General features: G+C 35.0%; 1 protein-coding gene across 1 annotated transcript in view; it reads left to right on the forward strand.

Moving 5' to 3' along the window:
- Positions 1–20,570, forward strand: part of FAM155A (family with sequence similarity 155 member A) — a 496,236-nt gene that overhangs the window by 48,026 nt on the left and 427,640 nt on the right. The window lies entirely within an intron of this gene.

Genomic DNA, 20,570 nt, shown 5'->3' on the forward strand with positions numbered 1-20,570 from the left:
TTAATTAGTCATATTCTGCTGTATTTTACTGTGCTGTTGTGAAATGGTCTTAATTATAAAAGCCAAAAACTTTTTGACTTAATTATTAGCATCATCTTACACGTGATACTAATTCATAAAGAAGATTTCACTGTGTTAATAATTTCCACATCACCACTGTAATAGCTGTAGCTCCAGTCATCATCTTTAGGAGGACATTTCATGAAGTTAATGAATCTTGACCATTAATTCTTTTACTACAAAACATACAATGTACGGGATGGAATATACCTTAGATACAAGAGGCTCTGCTGAAGGCAGAGCATAGATTTGTCTATTACTGAAGCCAGGAAAGTATTAAAGACTAGGAAAGTGCTACAAAGATATCATTGGAAACGAAAAGGCTTTGTTTGTACAAAGAAATTGCTAAATGAGGTAAATATTAGTATGACTCTTTATTCTTCAGTTGTCTGTGAGTCCATAATTCCCTTGGGAAAAGCAATATAATTCAAAACGTATGTTTTTTATTCTCTTTCGTCCCATTATTTTTAATATTCTGGAAGGATTAATCTGAGATATATCTCTCTAAATTTTGATTTTATTCTTTTAAATTGTTAAATGCAATAATGTTTTTGGAATATATATAAATGTTATATATAAATTTTTGCTATTTATAAACTTCCATTAAAATGAAAAATTTTTTTTTTTTTTGTTTTTTTTTTTTTTTTTTTTTTTTTTTTTTTTTTGAGGGGGTAGGGGAGGCCAAAAGCCTGGTACTTGCAAAACCTGTGTGTCTTACGAAGCATAGTATATGCATAAGAACGGAACAAGCAAACAGAGAAGTTTAGGAAGTTTAGTCAAGAATTTCTGCATACTCTTGTATTTCTGCATAAACAGTTTCAGTATTTTTCTGCATGTGTCTGTCCCAGATCCTGTTACGCACTGGTAGAAAGATAAATAACTGCAACAGTGGGTCAAGATTTACTTTGGGTAGCCATTGATAACCACCATGCTAAAATGAATTTTGGTTTAGTTCACATGAACATACCCCAGACTCTGAATCCAATATAGTCTGATTGTATTTGATCACTGCATCTGCAGTCCTGTTTTCCCTGGTATAGTGCTTAGAAGGGAAACCTAGATGTTGCGTTGGTCAACGAATATTTATAACTCCCAAGTATTTACCAGTTCTGTGTAGAGCAGAAAGGATACATACGAAATTGTTGCTAATAATAAAGATCCCTGCTTTGATCGTATTTGCCCATAGATGGATACCTGCAACCTGGATTGCAAAATGGGATAAGGGCATGTTAGTTGTAATTACTGAAAACACAAACCCACTCCCCCTCCCCCCAAAAACAAACAAACAAACAAACAAACAAAAATACCACACACTAGAAAAAATCCTGTTTTTAAAGTATTTTCAATGTTTTTAGATTAAACAGAAAATTGCCCACATGAGAGATGACATGAAATGGTAATTTAAATACCCTTTTTTGTTTACTCAGCTGTTTTAAGATTTTAGTTCTTTAAGACACCTGCCAAGTGCCTGAAAAATAGGAATAAACTTTGGAGTGGCAGGCTTCATACTGCTACCTAGATTTGTGCTGAAGGACTGAGTGTTTCCTGATGCTATGGGCTGAACTGTTTTTCAAATGAAAATGCGGGCTTGAAATTTTGATTTTAAAAAAGATCTTTTTATCTTTGATGTTCCTAGGTTTATTTTTTTAACCTAATCCTTCCTGAAAATTATAAGCTTCCTACAAATACAAAACATTGAAGAAGTATTGTACTAGTCAATACTCTGAAGAAAGTAATGTTATTTAGGAGCCTTATCTCACAAAGAAGATATATGCATTTATATTTTTGAAAATTAGCAGAAATTGTTATCCTGTGGAAATGGCCCTCTCTTAAAATTGTTCTTTTGAAGAATGTATATAGACGACAGAGTGCAGAAAAAAAAAAAAAAGAAAAAAGAAAAAAAAGAAAAAGGCACTAAATAAATCTCTTTGTAATTCAATTAAACTAGGCCAAAGTAGCACTCCCATGGTGGCAGTCTGACACATTAAGTTCAAGGAATAAATGTTGAGACATTGGAATAGTTCCTTTGATCATGACCAGGTTGGATTTACCATGTTTTTTTAGTCAATTAGAATCACAGAATTTTCTAGGTTGGAAGAGACCTCAAGATCATCGAGTCCAACCTCTGACCTAACGCTAACAGTCCCCACTAAACCATTTCCCTAAGCTCTACATCTAAACGTCTTTTGAAGACTTCCAGGGATGGTGACTCCACCACTTCCCTGGGCAGCCTGTTCCAGTGCCTCACAACCCTTTCAGTGAAGAAGTTCTTCCTAACATCTAACCTAAAACTCCCCTGGCTCAACTTAAGCCCATTCCCCCTCGTCCTGTCACCAGGCACATGGGAGAACAGGCCAACCCCCACCTCGCTACAGCAATTAGTGATCATCCGAGGGTAGCAGCAAGGATTACTTACCATTCGATCCAGCAACTTGTCTGTGGGTTGACAAGAAATAAAATTCCATCTTATTCCAATGGTGAATGTTTGGAAATTCTCTAAAGAGGTCCATGTAAAAAAATAAAATAAAAAAAAATGCATAAAATGGATGCATATTTCAATTGTTCATTAGTTTCCAATAATAATCTTGCTGCTATTCTTAATAAACAACAAAGGAAAGAAACACCTAAAATAAAACTGAAGGATTAAAGGAAACATTTTTCATTTTTTTGTAGAATATGTCTAATTTTAGGAATTTTGAACTCTTTACAAATAATGTTTAGGATTAAGCTAATCCTGAGGATATAGGCAGATATTCTAATTGGTATTACTAGTAAATATATTGAAGCATGTATTGTTGTAAGTTTCTTTGTCACAGAAAATCATCAGAAGAATTTAACAGTTCCTTCTTTCACCCTTTTTATATATGATGACACCCATGGAATTTAAAAAATGGGTGCATGTTAAGAAACAACTGTTGGTATTTACCATGGAAAAATACCTCAGCAACCAAGATACCTCAGCAACTCTCCGTAACAGACTGAAATGAAAAATGTACATAAGAAACTAAAAAGCTCTTGAGGGTACAAAGGGGTACTTGTGTCTCAGATTAAAAGTTGCCTTTGCTGTCCTCTTTATAACAGAAGAAATAAAAGCTCTCATCTGAGCTCATCAGGACATAAGCAACACAAAGGCATAATTTCAAAAGGAAATATTTTTTTGGGAAAGAAGTCAAAATGGCATTTCTTAAAATTACTGTAACTGAAAAAGTAGTTGTCATGAAACACAGAAGACAGATTCAATTTCTTATTTCATCTTATTCAGAAGAATATCTTGCAACCAAGTACAGCATAACCCAGCTGAATACCTAGCTGGTGCTTTCAGGACTGACTGTGGATTATGTTAGATTTCCATTGTTGAAGCTGTTCCAGTTTATATGCATAAACAGCTACTTGTGCAGGAAATTGAGCCTGAATCTATTCCAAGGTGAGTAAATTTTTCACTAATTAAAATCTGTATTTCTTCTCTGTCTTATAGCTTCTCAGTTTCTTTGGAAAATAAGTTTTGTGACTACTACCATGCACTACTTCCTATGCTGCTTTTTTTTTTTTTTTTTTTCTACTGGTGTTGCAGAAGAATGTAGCATAAGCTACAGTTACACCTTCATTTTGGTATGCTGACATACTGTATTGCTTCCATCACTGTAGTAGCTTGATACCTCCTACTCATAATGTATTTATCCTCACAGTACTCTTATGATGTTGAACAGATGGTAAAGTGAGTCACTAGGTCCAAAGCTTGACTCCAGATCAGGCAAGAAGACTGTGATCAAACCAGACCCGGGTTTCCCTTGTCTTTCTGCCAGACCCTTCATGCTTTTCTTGGAATAGTAAGTGTCCCCAAGTGGGACAGTGGACATACCAGACTATCCTCCTTTCCCTACACACTCAGGGAAATGGAAAAGAAGGTATCTGCTGGTAGCCCTTTTCTTATGCAAACATCTAAAAATGGTGGCTTGAGCTTTGCATAATTGAAAAATACTGTTGACTATGAGATTGTCAAAAACAATCCTAGGAAAGATAAAAGTGTGACTGCCTTGTGTTTTCCCTTACTCTGGCACACATTGGCTCCTATTGAGCTCAGTCAGCAGATGATAAATTTCAGTCTATTGATTCCACTGGCAAGTGCTACAAGTGTCTCTTCTTGGATGAGCTTGCTGAGTTTATAAGGACACAGGAGCTGTGAGTGATGTATTACTCTGTTCCCGTGCAGTCCTTTGCACAAGGTAACTGTCTAGCACCACTTCTGTGAAATGCGGAGGATAGGACTGAATGAGATAGCCTCTTTTCTGGGAATCTTCTTCTAAAGTGAGACACTTGTTTCCTAGTCAACTCATTTGGAAAGTGTGTTGTTTCTGACACTGGCAGCATGTTTGGCAGGGGAGGTGATGGTACCTTATTTAACACTTAAGTGATTCTGAGTTTTCACATTGTTAAACATGTATTCTATTAGCCATCTAGTCTATCAGTCATATTAATTTGTGTAAAATGTAAATACATCAGCATGATGTGGGAAAGATTCCCAGAAAAAAAAAAAAAGAATTAACCTTTGATATTTAGTGCTATCCTGACTCAATGAGGTCAGAATACATTTTTTAAAATTTCAGGTGCTGCCTCTTCCCAAGAGGCTCTGGATTCTGTTTTCTTTTTTTTTCTTTTCATTTTCTCACTGTCTTCTGCCCTTTCTGCCCTCATTTTGTACTATGTTCCCAGGATAATTCTTTTAATTATTGACTTTAAAAACAAACAAACAAACAAACAAAACAACTACAGACAGACATATTTTTTTTTTTAATGAAATGCATTTCTTTTGGTATTTAGTTTTGCTTTGTTCTTATATTTAAAGCATTCATACAGAGGCAGAAAGTTCAGAGAATATACTTATTTCAATAATTTTGGTGCAAATGGTAACTGATATTCATCATGCTTCATTAAAAGATTTTAACATGAAATATTGATATTTTGCATGTTAAGAGTTTTTTTTTTTTTTTTAAACACAACACATTTTTTCATATCACAAGTCTAAAATAGAAGAAAAAGAAGAAAAATTTAAGTTGGATAAATGATTAAAGTATTTTGCTTAACTTTATTTATTTATGTATGTATTGGATGTATGAAAATATCTGATTTCTCATCCAATGCAGAGTGGAAAGATCAATTAAAGTCCCAAAAATTTTGTGAATAAAAGTTGTTCCTTCTATGATTTATTTTAAAACCTATCCAGTAAATTTATTGCAGTAAATCATAGCATTTATTTATATCAAACACCAGAGCTTTAAAGAAGTTCTCTCTTGGAAAAGTAATGTTGCAGTTGATAGTATGGTAGGGAAGAGGTTTAATGCTTCCATCTGGAATGCCTGGCAAAACACATATAGGAAAGAATGAGAAAGGGAAGATAAGCCATAGTCTCATGGCTGAAATTTGCAGAACTAATATCATCCATGAAATTTATAAACCTGCAATTTTGAAAATAAGAAGTTTCTCTTTGCAGTTAGACTAGCTTCCATTTCAAAATAATTTCCTATAAAATCAGCAACTCTAGACAACAATAGTTGATGTAGATTATTACGGTATTCTCAGAACACTTTAACTGATCCTTTCTATTCATTTAAATAATATTTTATTTTAGTTTCTGTTCACCTGTGAAACTGAGAACTAGAATCAAATTTATGTTGATTGATATACCAAATTAGTAGGAGAGAGATGTTTTTCTAGATGTAGTGACAAACTCACATGACCAAGGTTATCTGTAAATTTCCTGCCATCCTTGCAATTCAGTAGGGGCTAACACTAAAGAAATAAGAAGAAAACTTTGCCCAAATCCATTCTGCCTATAGTATCTTTTTCTGGGCTATCCTATAACATTTCATTTACTGTGTTAATGTCTTCTGCAGTCTTTGTTATCCAGCCTGATAACTGTCAGACTTTGCCTTGGCCTTTAATACTAGGGGTCTAAGGGTGTTGAAAACATCATAGTCCTAGTTTTCTGTGAGCTTATTTTCAAATGCTGATGTTTTTTTTTTTTTTTAAGGATTCTAGAATGCCCATGTGTGAATGAATGTGTTAAAATGTTATAACTATGCATACTGAGTTTGATGGTCTGCTGTGGCTTTCAAGCTTCCTTTTTTCTCATTTTTTAAAATCCTAGGGCAGTTGTGGTGGGAATAAGTAGAAGTCTGCTTGTGATTTAGTCACTAACTATAACATGGAAAAGGGAAAGATTATGGATGCCATGCTGTAGTTTTGGGGTCAGGAGCTCTGCCCAAGGAAGACAGCTTGGGAAATGTGCAGCTCTTAGCTCTTCATGAGGTCCAAATAAGCAGGAACCAGGCTCCTCGGGCAAACACATTTACAATGATACCATTAAGGTCACTGGCTATAAACATAATGTTGGTTTGAAAAGGAAACCTGCAGTTTAGCAAACTCTTCTAGGTGGGCTGCTGGTCTCTGCTCTAGTGAGTCTTCACTGAAGTATTCAACATGATGCAACAGTACAGAACAAAGTACTTTTGAAAGAAATCAAGGAAAGGACATAGAAATGACCAGAAATGACATGCCTGGTAGCAAAGTAATCAGAGGTGAGTAGATCTAGTGATGACAAGCTAAGATGTACAATATCAGTCTTCAAGTATGTAAAAGGTTGCCACAGAAAAAAAGAAGTATCCAGTTCTCCATGACCACTACTGAAGAGAGAAGAATTAGTGTAGGTACAGTTACTCCTGCTTTTAGACAGGTTTGTTGGCCAGATAACTCTGATACCACCATATATTTTTTTGAGGCTGTGAATCCTGATGACATCATGGAAATGAAGGAGTTTGACAAAGTGGGGTGTTTGGTGTTTTGAAAAGTTTGCAATGTTGAGAGACATGCCATGGATTAAAACTAAAAAGAACAAAAAAGGAACTGTTCAAGGGCTGAAGATATTGGATAGCTGACAGCATGCAAGCACCTCTGTAGTCTCTCACCAAGGAAGAGTTGATAGCAGTATTCTGGTTTGTGAAATAATAAAGCGTATTTTCAGGGAAAGATCCTTCAAGTAGTTTGCCTCAGTTGCTCTCTTAAAGATATGAAATCTAAAAATGAAGGGAATACTGCATAATATGGAGGGTTCAAGTATAGAAATTAAAATGATATCTTGAAAAAAAGTCAATTTTGGGGGAAAAAAATCTGTTATCTGCTATAGGAAGGCAACAATGAAAATAAAATTGCATTGATTTTATTATTTTGCATGCAAAGAAGGATGTGCTTCAGGCTCTCCTCAGGGGCTTAAGGAAGAGATAGCTTTGTTAAAGAACATCTTATAGTCTAAATTTTAAATATGTATGTCATGAAGAATGACGATGACATGTAATCAGAAAGATGCTGGGGTAAAAAGGGACAAAGAACACAGTGATGAAATGTTACTGGGCTCATGTTGGGCATAAGAATAAATTGCATAAAATAATAAAGAAAAATAGAAAGCTGAGCATGTTGTTTTGCCTACTCTGGTCAATAAATAATTTCAGTAATGTTGTGAATATCATCCATATTTATATACGACATCAAGGAAAACCAAAGACCTAAGATCTGTCTCTACCTGATTTTCTCCACAGCCTCTGCTTACCCACGTGCATGGTATGCTTCCCTTGCTCAGCTTCCTTCCTTCCTTCCCTTGCCCAGTGCCCTCCCTGCTTTGTCAGGCTGCCATGTCCTTCTCCATCACCGCTGCAGAGCCAGAAGCCTGATTCTGTTGAAGAGGACGGGAATTGCGCCACTGGTTTCAGCAAAGCCAAGATTTCACTTGAGCTAGGAGCGGCGTTTTGCCCATGCTTGGCAAGCCAGTCCTGCTTGCTTCTTCTGCCAGAGCAGGAGAGAGAAGCATCTGGAAACAGACTTTGTGTTTCCCCCTTCCTCACATTACTTGACACTTCTAGCTCTGAGCTGTGGTATGGTGGTGGGTACAAAAATGCTGTGGAGATAGGTTTAGAATGAAAACCTCAGCAGATTATCAGACAGTTTTTGGCCAGAGGAATATTCTGATAATAAAAAATGTCACAATATCCCTTGCTAAGGAATGTAAGCAGTTATCAGGAACCGAAATACCTGAGGGGAAAAAGATAAGGCGAGATAAAACTAAAAATTGAAACACACTCTTTGAATAAGCTAGGATATATCATGGTCAAAACAGAAGTATTTAGTTTGTTTTTCTCATGTGATATGGCAGATTCTGCATTGTCATTCTTGACTGTGATGTTCATGGTATCAGAGCACATTTCATTAAAAACATAATATAACTTATTTTCTTGAACCACTTAGAATCTTCCAACTACTTGTTATTAGGAATACAAATGTGTGCTTCATGTTTTAAATTAAAAATGGTAAGCTTATTAATCATTGAGAAAGTCTACAAAATTATTCATTTTGAAATATTAGCATTGCAAACCTTTTCCCAGCAGCATATAAAGCAAACACTTCACAATGACATTTTGTTTCCAGATTTTGGGTTTTGATTAAGCCAGGCTTATGATATGTTTTTTTTTTTTTTTCCAAGAAACTAGTAATTCTCTTTTGAGTAGTGCTAAGCCTTAGATTTTAAAATGCAATTAAATATATATATATTAAGCTCAGCTTTATGGCTTTGTAGTATTGAAGACAAGGAAAAACTAGAAGCACTATTTCACCAGTTTAAACTGTCTCATCCATCATGTTGATTACTTTTTTGTTCTGAAATCTTTTTCCTATATAATTTTTTCTTTTAATTACAAAGGTTGTAGAAAACTAATAAAAAACAGCAGTCATGAAATTTGTCTATTACATATTCTTAATTGTTCCTGCATGCAATTATTTTTGCGTTTACGTATTTGTTCAGGATTTCATGTTTAAAAGCAAAGCCACCTACTCTGCCTGATCCTGATCCCTTTAAAGACCACTTATCTATTTCAGTTAAGAGCACTGAAGATATGTTTCAGGTTTCAGGCAGAGCAATGTGCTGCATGCACTACAAACATCCCATGCTCTGCCTTGAGCTCAGATCACTTGAAGATTTTCATGGTCCAGGGCAAAGAAACAAGTTGCCTTGTGTAAACCTTTCTTTAATTTTGGAGACGAGATAGCTAGGAAATGAATGTTGGGCTAAACTAGGAAGAATTTGTGTCTGTGAGCAAGGAGAAGGAGACATGGGAGATAGTGCAAGCATTATGAGAGAGCTTTGTTTTTTGTCTCCATAGCAGAAAGACTAATCTGTGGAAGAATGCACCTTTAGCTAAACATCTTTAACTTATGGAAGTGTGGAAAACTTCCTTCTCCCACCTGGTCTTTCCTCCCATTACCAGACTGCAGCCTTCTGTCTTCTCATTTCTCCTGTGCACCTCTCTCTACCCATGCCCTCACACCTGCCAAGTCAGTTTCAGGTGAGCTTTTATCTCTACTAGAATTCTAATGTAAAACACCTTGAAAAATACGGTTTATGGAGGGAATTTGAAGCTGATGACTTAAGATTCTAGGTGTTTTCTTAAATCAGGACAGCAGACCACAATCCTAGTAATATAATGAACACTGAACTGCTCATACAATTAATATCAGTGAGCATTACAAAACCTATTAACTTTCTGATATAACTAAAGTTCTCCTCCTGTAAGCAAATCCATATGCTGAAACAGGTGTTTGCTTATATTTCCTTTATTTCCCACTTGAGATGTACAAGTAGCTTGTGGATAATGCAGTGCTAGGTAGAGTTAGTTTGAGTACTGGAAGCCGTGATTCTCATCACTGCTTATGCAGAGCAGGCTTGATTAATACTTGGGCTGTACAGTATAAATGATATGACATTATTGTTCATAATTTGCACACTCCAAATGGTATTTCTTAGAAAAAAACGCAGATTGCAAGTTCATGTAATATGAAGAATATGACATATTAATACCAGCCCCAAATAGTCTACCAGTTATAAAAGGAGTATATATATATGTTATAGAGGACTCAAGATTAGCTCTGATCACTTATCAGTTTCACACAAATTCAATATTTATATATTAAGCTATGTACTATTTCAAAGAAAATCACCCGGTGCTTGATGACAAGTCATCTTACTGATGAATTTTTCAGATGGAAACTATGGCTGAATTGACCATTTTTAAATATACCCAGATGCTATTTTGAACAACATTTAAAAAATCAGTTTTATTAGTAACTAAAATGGAGGAATATTTTTATCTGATATAAAATTTATACCATTCTGAGGGATTAAATTCTCTAACTTATGGAGGCATACTGTGACTAAAATGCTTCAATTCCCATTCCAAGTTACAAATTTTAACTCAGAATTTCCTCTAAAACTGTGCTCATTATTTCCGTAATATTGAAAAGAAATCTTATTTTCTGTCAGAGATGCTGTTTTATATGTTAGAATTTCAGTTGTTTCTCCTAGAACTGTTTGAAAAAAATAATGTAATAAAATTCTGATATATATATATGTGTATATATATATTTTTCTCCCCCACAGCTGAAGTTGTATATTAAGTATGCTTGCAAAATACATTTAAACAACCTTTTTCACTAAGTGGAAATACTGTGAAACTGTATCAGCTGTGGAAGATCCAGAGATACAATCAGTTCAAAATAGAAAGGAGAAAGATAAATCATCTCAGGAATTATAGGCAAACAAAAATATATTTGAAATCCCCAGCTGTAAAATCGCTGTTTTTTTACTGCCTCACACAGGAAAACAAACAAACAAAAAATAAAAAACAATACATATGAGACACCTATGCCAATAGAGAGTGATTTTCTTGATCAGTAGACCAACATTTCCCTCTTTTTTGTTCCATCTGCTGTTCAGTTGAAGATGAGAAGGGGAGAAAATGATGTATGAAATGAGACAGAAGGGGAACATTATTTGTACAATATTTAAAAACACATATGTTATTTCTACCCTCTCTCTGCATATTATATATATCACTTTCGAGAAAGTCTTCTTGATTTCCATGAATGAAAGCAGTTAAATAATAGTGCAATATTCACCTAGGGATATCAAAAGGTTTTGCTTATTATCCTGGGACCTGTAGATAGTCAGGAAAAGTATATGCTTTTGAAGGTTGTTTCTTTGGGTATTAGTCTCTGTCATTTCAGATCTTAGATGGACTGAGTTGACCTCTTCTTCTCACCCTGGATTTTGACTCAAACCGAATTTTATTATATCAGAATTCAGAGCCCACTGGACCCCCAAAGAATTAACAGGTTCCCCAAGCATGATGATACTTGGATCTTCCTCATTTTTCATTTTATTGTGGCCTTAGTTTGCAAGAACTATAAAGTCCACAGAAACAGTTTAATTCTTGATAAATTAAGAAGGACTGCACTTAGGCACAGTATTCTTTTAGCTTAGTCCATTTGAAGTCAAGCTGGGGTGGAACTTCCAAATGTGCTAACACCAACCTGTTCAGTTCTGTCACCTCGCACAACCACATTACAGGTCTTACACGTTCTTACAAGAGTACACATTCTCCTAAAAGCTTAAGTGTTTAACATACACTGCTTCAAGATAGCTTAATCCCATCTGATCACGATCCTGCTTGGAAATTTGTAGAAATGTTTATACTGCTGAATATGTACACAAATTAAAAAAAAAAAACAACAACAACAAGGACACATGATGGTATACTGTTTAACAGATTATTGTTAGCTCAGTTCATGGCTTTGTTTAGGACAACCACATCTGGCTTTTCCTGTACAGATATTGAGAAGTGTCTAGCTTAAAGCAGAATCCACATGAGCAACCTGGTTTCAAGGTGAAGGATCAGTCCCATATTCTTTTCCATGAGACATACAGCAATAGCTTATTATGCCACTACTACATCAATAAACATTTTCCTCAGTATGCACCCAGGAATTCCTCATTGACCACAATATAACCTTTTCCAACATGTCTGACTCTGCCTAAGGCAAATAATGGGGACACTTGAATCTCAATGTTATCTGGCAAGCTCCCCTAATTCAACATGCTTAAAACACCATTCAGCCTTCTGCATCTATCTTTAAAAGCTCCCTGTACCTCATCCAAAGCCTGCCTTCCTTCCTTCCTTCCTTCCTTCCTTCCTTCCTTCCTTCCTTCCTTCCTTCCTTCCTTCCTTCCTTTTTTATTTTGTTTTCACTCTATAGCCTATGGACTACCAGAAAGTTCTATTTCTCTACTTGCAACAGATTTTTAAACAAAATATCTGGTATATCTTGAGATAGCTCATTATCTTTTGGACAAATGAAACTGCACTAAAGGATATATTAGAAAGGCTTCTTTGGCTAAGCTATCATAGCAGACAATTTTTTTTTTTTCTGTTTTGGAGACTTTGGTTAAGCTTCTTTCGTTATCCAACATTTACTTAGGAGGCAGGAAACATCTGAATGACAATATTCTTCTGGCTACAGCTTAAGCATAGTCTTCCAATGTTGATTTTCAGGGTGTTTTCTTTGAACAGAGTTCTGTCAAACATTGATTCCACCAGTTTTACAAAAAAATCCTCAACTGTAAGATCATTAATAGTCCTTTATATTCTCAGGAAATGAAATGAAATAATTAATGTAATTCAAGATTTGAGAGTTGCAGTTGAATATTCAACTGGATTTTTTGCTGATGTACCTCTTCAAAAACCCATTCTACATGTTTCAGCTTGGCATCTATATCTCTTATTTTTCTGGTCAGTGCCTACTTAGATCATTTTCTCTGTAGGTGTCTTCAAATATGAGTGGATCTGTACTGCTCAATTCACACACAAGTAGGCACATGATTTGCATACACAGATAAGTTGCTTGCCTGGATTTATCCAAGTCATGAATAATCAGATTACTTTGATTAAAACTTTTAGTTCCTTCAGTTTTCCACTTGGCTGAAGTAGTTCAGACAAAAAATATGAATGTAGGCAGCAAAAGTTCAAGAACAGAAGTAATTACTCCGGCACTGTGAATTGGAGGAATATTGAAAGCATCTTGGAGGTTTGCATTTCTTTATGTGTTCTCTCAAAAAGAAACAAAAATCAGTCCTTTCAAATCACTTTTTTTTTTTTTTTTAATTTTTGTTAATTAGAATACCACTTTGTATTGTTGTTGTTTGCTGCTGCTCAAAATCCTTTAACATGGATTCCTTGAGTCTAGATGGGAGAAGACACTGAGCTGGATTTTGAGCATGTGACCTAGTGATTGTATACAGAGAGTTGTTTTCAAAATATAGGTAGCATCACAATTGCACTAACCTGGAAAGTTACTATAGGTCAGGTATTAAGTTTGGACTGCCACTACCTGACTAAAGTTATAAATAAATCTGTTAATGGAAAATGGTAGGTAGCAATGGGTAGGAGAGGTTAAAGATGGAGCTCAGAATTAGGATAGTGACAAAAAATTGCAGTCATGTTTATTACCCTGATTTCTGTCTGTGGGTACATGGCAATTTGCCTAGGCTGAAACTTGCAATTGTCAGTTCCATAGAAAAGGCTTCTGTCCCCAGGGTTACAAAAAGGTTCCTGCTCCTATTCTGGCACTGGTTAGTTTATTGCTTCTCTCCAAATTGAAATCATACATTTGTCTGTATGTTGCAATATACCCTACAGTGAAAAAAAAAAGACTTTTAAATATAGAATAATCACTCGGCAGTGACCTATGTTTCCCAGCTTTAACCCTGAACAATGTATAGGAAGGCATTTTGAGATGACCCGTTTGCCAGCATGTCCAACCTTTTTATGTTACCCATGAACTGTTAGATTGAAACTCATGTTTATCCTAAATGGATGCTGTAAAATAAAACAATGTAATTCCTAAATTGGCTCATTAAATTATGTGCTCTCTTTCCAGAAGTAGGGCAGTGGGTTTAAATGTATCTTAGCATTTAAAACCTTTTATTGATATCATTTATTTAAAAAGTTGCCTTTCTTTGAAATAATTTCAATTTATTCATTTAACTTGTTATTATTATTAACTTTTGACAAATATTCAGTGAAAGTAAGACATGTATACCTATCTGTCTGTTAATGTTTACTTTTAAATCCAGAAACAGACTTTAGTTTCTCTTTGTTACCTTGGAAACAAATGGAGGCTTGACATCAAGCAGCTATACACTCGAAATTAAAGGTGGAGCTTTGATCTTGCAGTTATTATGATGCAGAAAAGGAAGGCAATTCTTGTAAAGATTATGCCTTATTGCATTTAAAAGAAGATGGAGTCTAGCTAAGATGATAGAAACCAAGGCAGTTTCATGTAATGGTTTGAAAGGGAAATGGGAAAATAGCAGTTGCAATGAGGCAGCAGTTTTTGCCTTCTGAAGTTGGTTAGAGGACCTCATACTAGTGCAAAGATGACTATCCAAAAAGTGTAATAGCTGCTGTCAATTTATTAATCTTCCAAATATTGACAGAAAGTCTTTTTTTTTTTTTTTTTTTTTGACTATATATGTGCATCATTTTAATTTATGGTGATAATTTATTTACTGTTTTCTGGTCAGTTCACAGACCAAATTAACTAAAGTTTCAGGTGTTTCAGGGAATACCCAGTAGATCAGCTTTTGTTCTCACTGGGGCAATCTTTCCACTGAAGTCAGTGAGAATTTGACCTTATCTCTAATAAGTCATTTGGATAAAAAAATATTTTGAATTGTAGTTTGGGTAATGGAGATATCAGAATGAGGTATGTTATTTAGGGTTTGTGTAGCCTAGTTTCTACTGTTATCTTTTGCTTATGTAATGTGAACAATAATATTGATATATATTTCTGTCAGGACAATTTCAAAGTAGAAAAAGTTAAGTTCTGAATTATTACTACTTTGCTAATTTTTCCACAATAGAATGAGATAAAGGGCCTTTGGGATTTACAGGGATTTAAATTAATCCTCTCTATATTCTGGCTGTGCTGAGAACTATTAATATACCTATTTTACAGTGAATGTAATTAGGCTTTCATTCCACAGTTGTTAATACCTGATCTGTGTGCTATTGGATGGCCCAGGAGTGATAGTTTCATCTGAATGAGGAATGGACACACAATTTTCATTTCAGACAAATTAACCACAGTACATACACAGAGTTTATGTTGGACTCACACTATCATGCTGGTTTTAGACAGGCAGCAGGTGGACAGACAATATCAGAGCAGACCTCAAACTTGTTAGTGTAAAACTAACTTGTCAAACAAAACCAAACCAAAAACAAAAGCAAAACCAAAACACCTTTGAATATATTTGAACCAGCAACTTGCGTTTGAACACTGTCAATGTTTATGTCAGGAATTTGTGATTTATTTATTTATTTATTTTGATCTGTTAAAGTCTTTCAAAGCTGGATTTGCTTCATTATCATTTAGGCAACAAAAATTTTGGCAACAATTTTGTCTTTTGGTGGAAGGAATTAAAAGTAGGAATAGGAGTAGGAAACACTTATGGCCTGATTCAGTCTTCTGTCTCTAGAGATTTGTTCATCGGCGTTTGTAAGCGTGGGCTCACCACTGAGCATGTGGTTAGGCTTCTTGCAATCAGTATGATTTAAGCAAATCTTACCATGAGCCAAATAGTGCAAATTTGTTCCCAGCTGTGTGATTGAACAAAAGATTGAATGATATTGGATAGATTTTTCTATTAATAACCATCCTTCTAAACTTTCTGATGACAAGCTTTGATCCAGGAACAAGTAAATTAAATTCACCATATTCTTGACGTAGTGCATATTAGAATCTTGACTGTGTTTTGCCTAAAATTTATATTCAATGTAAATATTCTATGTAAAATACATTCATTTGTATTCAACATGTTTTCATGAAAAACACTGAAAAAAGTCAAAAAACACAACAACCTAAACAGTAGTAATATTTTAATAGACCTAATCAAGACAGCAATAATTAGATGCACTATAAATAAATGTTATTACTAATAGAACCTTTTTTATTAATGCTGTTTGAAATCTTGCTTTGATCCTGAAATCCCTTATTTGTGAAAGTATTTTGTATTTTTTTGTAGTATGTATGTGAAGACTAGCAAGTTGCTCACAGAAATTTATAGAATAAGTTATAGAATTGGATTCTAATTTACTTTTAATTTCTTACTCTTGTCTGACAATATTCTAGTTTCAGTCAGAGAGGATAATGCAAGTAACCTGCTGTCTGTTGAGCTGTTATCCTCAGCCAGTGCAGTTTTGTGGTTTACACATATTAGCACAAAACAGGCATGTTTGGATTTTCATTTCTGCAGGAACAATAAGACCAAATAAGCAAACTGTTTCAACTTATTTCCACTCTAAAAAAACATCACAGCAACATTACAGCTGAGATAAGTCTGTACATTAAATAAAAAACAAGCACATGTTACCTCCAGCAAAACCCAAACCACCAGGAACAAACTGCAAGACTCAATTATGTGTGGGTTTGTTTGTTTGTTTGTTTGCTTGTTCTAAGCTTGATAGAGTAAACTTTTAGGTTTTCCTGTCTCGTTTTCCAGTTCTGTTACTAATAAACATGTGACTGCTAATTAGCTAGTCGTTTCTTTCAAGAAAGCTTCTGCCTATGGAAAGGAATAGTGTAATTTGCCTCAAGCCCTGTGGGAATCAAGTGGTGGTTCCCCTGTCACTCATCCCTGCCTGTAAGACTCACTCTGAAATACATGTACGTTTTGTATGGTGGTAGCAGTGGCACCCTTATCAGAGCTAGGTGGCAACCTGTCCATGCAGCCAAGCAGAGTGAGATCCCTGTAGAACTCTCACATCTCTCTTCCATCCAACCAACTGGTAGCTAACCCAGGGCGTCCTAGAGAGGAAGAACTTATTTTGAGGTGGCTTGTGGGGCCTGGGGTGGAGGTTCTTGCTCTTTCTCTATCCAGTGTGGATGCTTCTGTGGCATACTCACCAGCTACTGACAGCTGAGGCTTTCTCCTGTTGGGTCCATGTTGCCCAATGTCATATGTTGTGTAATTCATTTAAATTAACTCACCAGTCATTCATTTATTGTGATTCCTTCCTTCCTTCCTTCCTTCCTTCCTTCCTTCCTTCCTTCCTTCCTTCCTTCCTTCCTTCCTTCCTTCCTTCCTTCCTTCCTTCCTTCCTTCCTTCCTTCCTTTTTCCTTCCTTTTTGCTGTGGTAGGAATCCTTCCTAAAAAAAAAATAAATATACCATTTAAATATACAATTTTAAATATAACTAAATATAAATATATTATATCTATATTGAAAAAATATATATTAATTGACTGTATCCTTCTACTACTAAAAACAACTTTAAACCATGTATTTGTTATTGTTTATTGACCAGGGTTCAGAAAAAGAGAATCAGAAATATTGCCAATGCCATATCTGACTCCAGAATTTACCTACTGAAAGATTTCTTATTTTCATTCATGGTTATCAAATAAAGCTATAGATAGAGTTGGGCAGATGACTGCAATGTTTCCTACATAGTATGGTTAAATAAATCCTCAGGAATTATATTGTACTATTTAGACAGATGATCCACTGATCCACTGTGGTCCTGTGTGATGGCAAGGAAGAACAGCTCTCTACTTGCAGAATAGGAAGCTTTGGGGGCGAAATGTGAATCAGTCAGTAAGGGGCCCATATGGAAAATGATCTTGCTAGGCAAATTTTCTTATAGGAAGATGAAAACAAACCAAAACTGGTAGTAGAAATCTTTAGTAGCTCACTTGCTTTATGGTGTGGAAGGAAGAATTTTTGTCTGCTACATGTAGATTGCGAAGGCCTGGCACAATATACTTATTCTTTTTGTATGGAGGGAGATTTCTGAAATACTGTTGCCAGATCCCAAACCTGCACATTTAGCTGCTATTTTTGGCTTTGAAAAATGTTGCCTTCTTTCATAGATTCAGTTTTACTTTGAGGAAAATACTGAGCAAGGACATGCCTGAGCAAAGATTATGGAATTTGACCATTAGCCCTTTCTGCCTTGCTTTTCCTGTCTCTGTTGCTGTGTACTCAATTCTCTTGGGTACTGAAAACTGTGATGAATTAGGTCATATTTACAAACCACTTTGAAGTTGGAGGCAGTGAACAATTATTCAGTATTATAACTTTATTTTTCATTAGAGTGAGATACTTGCTATAAAGCAATGAGTGCAATTTAAAGTTACCATCAAAGACTAAAAGGACATGTGCTCCTTTTTGCTTTGAAAATGTAATTATCGTGTTAATATAGCCTAGGAAGTAGAGTATCTTCTCATACAGAAATTCTTTTGAAAAATGGTGGAGAAAGCCAGAAGACCTAATTTCCTGTTTGGATTGCTGTGTAATGTGTGTAGTATAACAATGGACAAATGTGTGTGGTTAGTGATGGGATATGGAAGGAAATACTCTTGTGCTTTAATTCTGCCTGCAGATTTCAGCCACATTAATACATGTAAAATGTTTTTCATATTTATAAAGTTGAAGCTGTAAGTGATCATAAACATCATGGATTAGGTGTGCTGATACTTTCCTTTCCTTTGTTGAGTTATTTAAACAAGGACTCCAAAGAATATTTGTTACTTTGTAGGTATAGAAGGAGTGTGTAGAAGAAACAGCTTGTGCTAATGTATATCTGTTTTTTCCTGCCTGTTTTCCAGAGTTTTATAAAAAGTATATGGATATTGGAACTCATAGTTTTGTTTCATGCAGATTTTAGATATTTCATAAAAATTGCTCAAAATATCTGTTTGGAGGTTTTATTGTTGTTGTTTATCTTTAATAAAAACATTTGCCATATTTGTAGCATTTGAATACCATAAAAGACAATTATATTGATTCTACTAGCAAAACACAGGAGCACACTGTATCATTGGTTTTGCATGTAATGAGGTTACAATGGATAATTGAAAGGAAAATTTGGTCCATTGCTTCAGAAACTTAATTTTCTTCCTCCTGAACCTGTCTAGGCAGACCAGCTGGCTCCAGGAAGGTCCTATTTAAGTGAAGAAATAGTATTAAGCCACCTTAATGTGACAAATGGCAAAAAGCACTTTGTAAAAATTTCATTCAGAAAAAAAAAAAGGGTTAATAGTTAGTTGAGTGAGCTTGTGAGGAAGAGAGGTCACAAGTCAGTAGGCTTTTATATCCTCTCCAAACAGCTAACAGCTAACAAAAAACAATTTGGGGAACTGGCATAAGAAAAGGGAAAGTGCAAAGATTTTCTAGTTAAAGCTGACCAAGTTACTGTCTTTTAAGTGTTAATTGGCATAAAAATTGAATTTTGTTTTGATTCAAGTGAATATTCTGCAGTCACTGTTGGTTATGCTTTCAGCTAGCCTCTGATAGGGTGCTGATTTTTCTCCGTCTTTAGGAGATCTCTTGAAGAATGGACTCCACTGCACTAATGCACTTACTTTCTTAGTGACAGCTGCCAAGGTGCTGTCAAACCCAGCTGTCTCATTATTCCTCTTTCATTACATTTTCTTGTTATTCCTTGTACATAGGAGAAGAACCATATTAAAGCATTCCCTGTGACTCCGTTATAATTGCACCCTCTGTTAGTAATTGCTCATCCATTCAAAAGCTTTGCTGCAATATTTTGAAACAAATTGACATCATTCTAGTTCTGCAGTTAATCTGCTATTCAGAAAGGCATAGCAGGGGGATGTCTTATTGCTGTACTTTCTATGCATGGGTACTTTGAAAAGAAAATTAGCTTTGGAGACACTGTTTGAACATTTTAATGAAACCATTATACCTAAGAGACTGCAGTTTCTAGATTTCAGTCTGATACCAACTACCCCTGCTTATAGAATATTTTAATGCTCTAACTGTGCATGTCTTGATTTTACATTACATATCATATATTCTTGCCTTTAGAGTGAATAGAGAGCTTGACATTTTATTACATGAAGTGATAGAAATGCATGAAGACATTTAGCTGTCATACTGATGACTTGTATAGAAACACTAATGGAGATACATTATGCAAAGCAAGTTCTCAGAGATGTGATGGTCAGGTTTTTGTAACATAGTTTTCTTTGATGTAATAGCATGCCAAGAAAATAATGTATATCATTAAACTGAAAGATCAAAAGACACATATTGTCTCCTTTATTAGAGAGCATCTCATTCCTCTCACAGATATAACACTTTCCATGGAAATTATAAATGATTAGTATGAAATACAAATTACAACACATGCAAACACCATGAAGAATTTAAGGTTTCCCTGCATAGTGGTATTGAGGAGCAAGAAATACCATTGACAACAATGACGTTAACTTGAATTAGAACATTCTCTCTTTTCCTAACAGTAAAGAGTGGGATAAGTACTGACAAATGGATATGAATGATAATTTTTCCGGACAGCAAGTAAGCACTGTTTTGACAGCTAAGGAGAACCACTATTATAAAAAAGTATTTTCCATGAAATCTGTATTTGTAAGTGAATGCAATTTGAAAATTTAATATTTCCATGCTCTGTTTCATACCCTGACAATAAAAGCCTAGTATGATCTGCTTTGTAGTTTTTTCTTCTAAGTTAATGGGATCCTGTCAGGGCTGTAAAAAAAAAGAAAATTATTCTTCATTGCATTGTTGTTTTTGTTTGTTTGTTTG

The sequence above is a fragment of the Aythya fuligula genome, chromosome 1 (genome assembly GCF_009819795.1).
Source record: "Aythya fuligula isolate bAytFul2 chromosome 1, bAytFul2.pri, whole genome shotgun sequence".
Lineage (NCBI taxonomy): Eukaryota > Metazoa > Chordata > Aves > Anseriformes > Anatidae > Aythya > Aythya fuligula.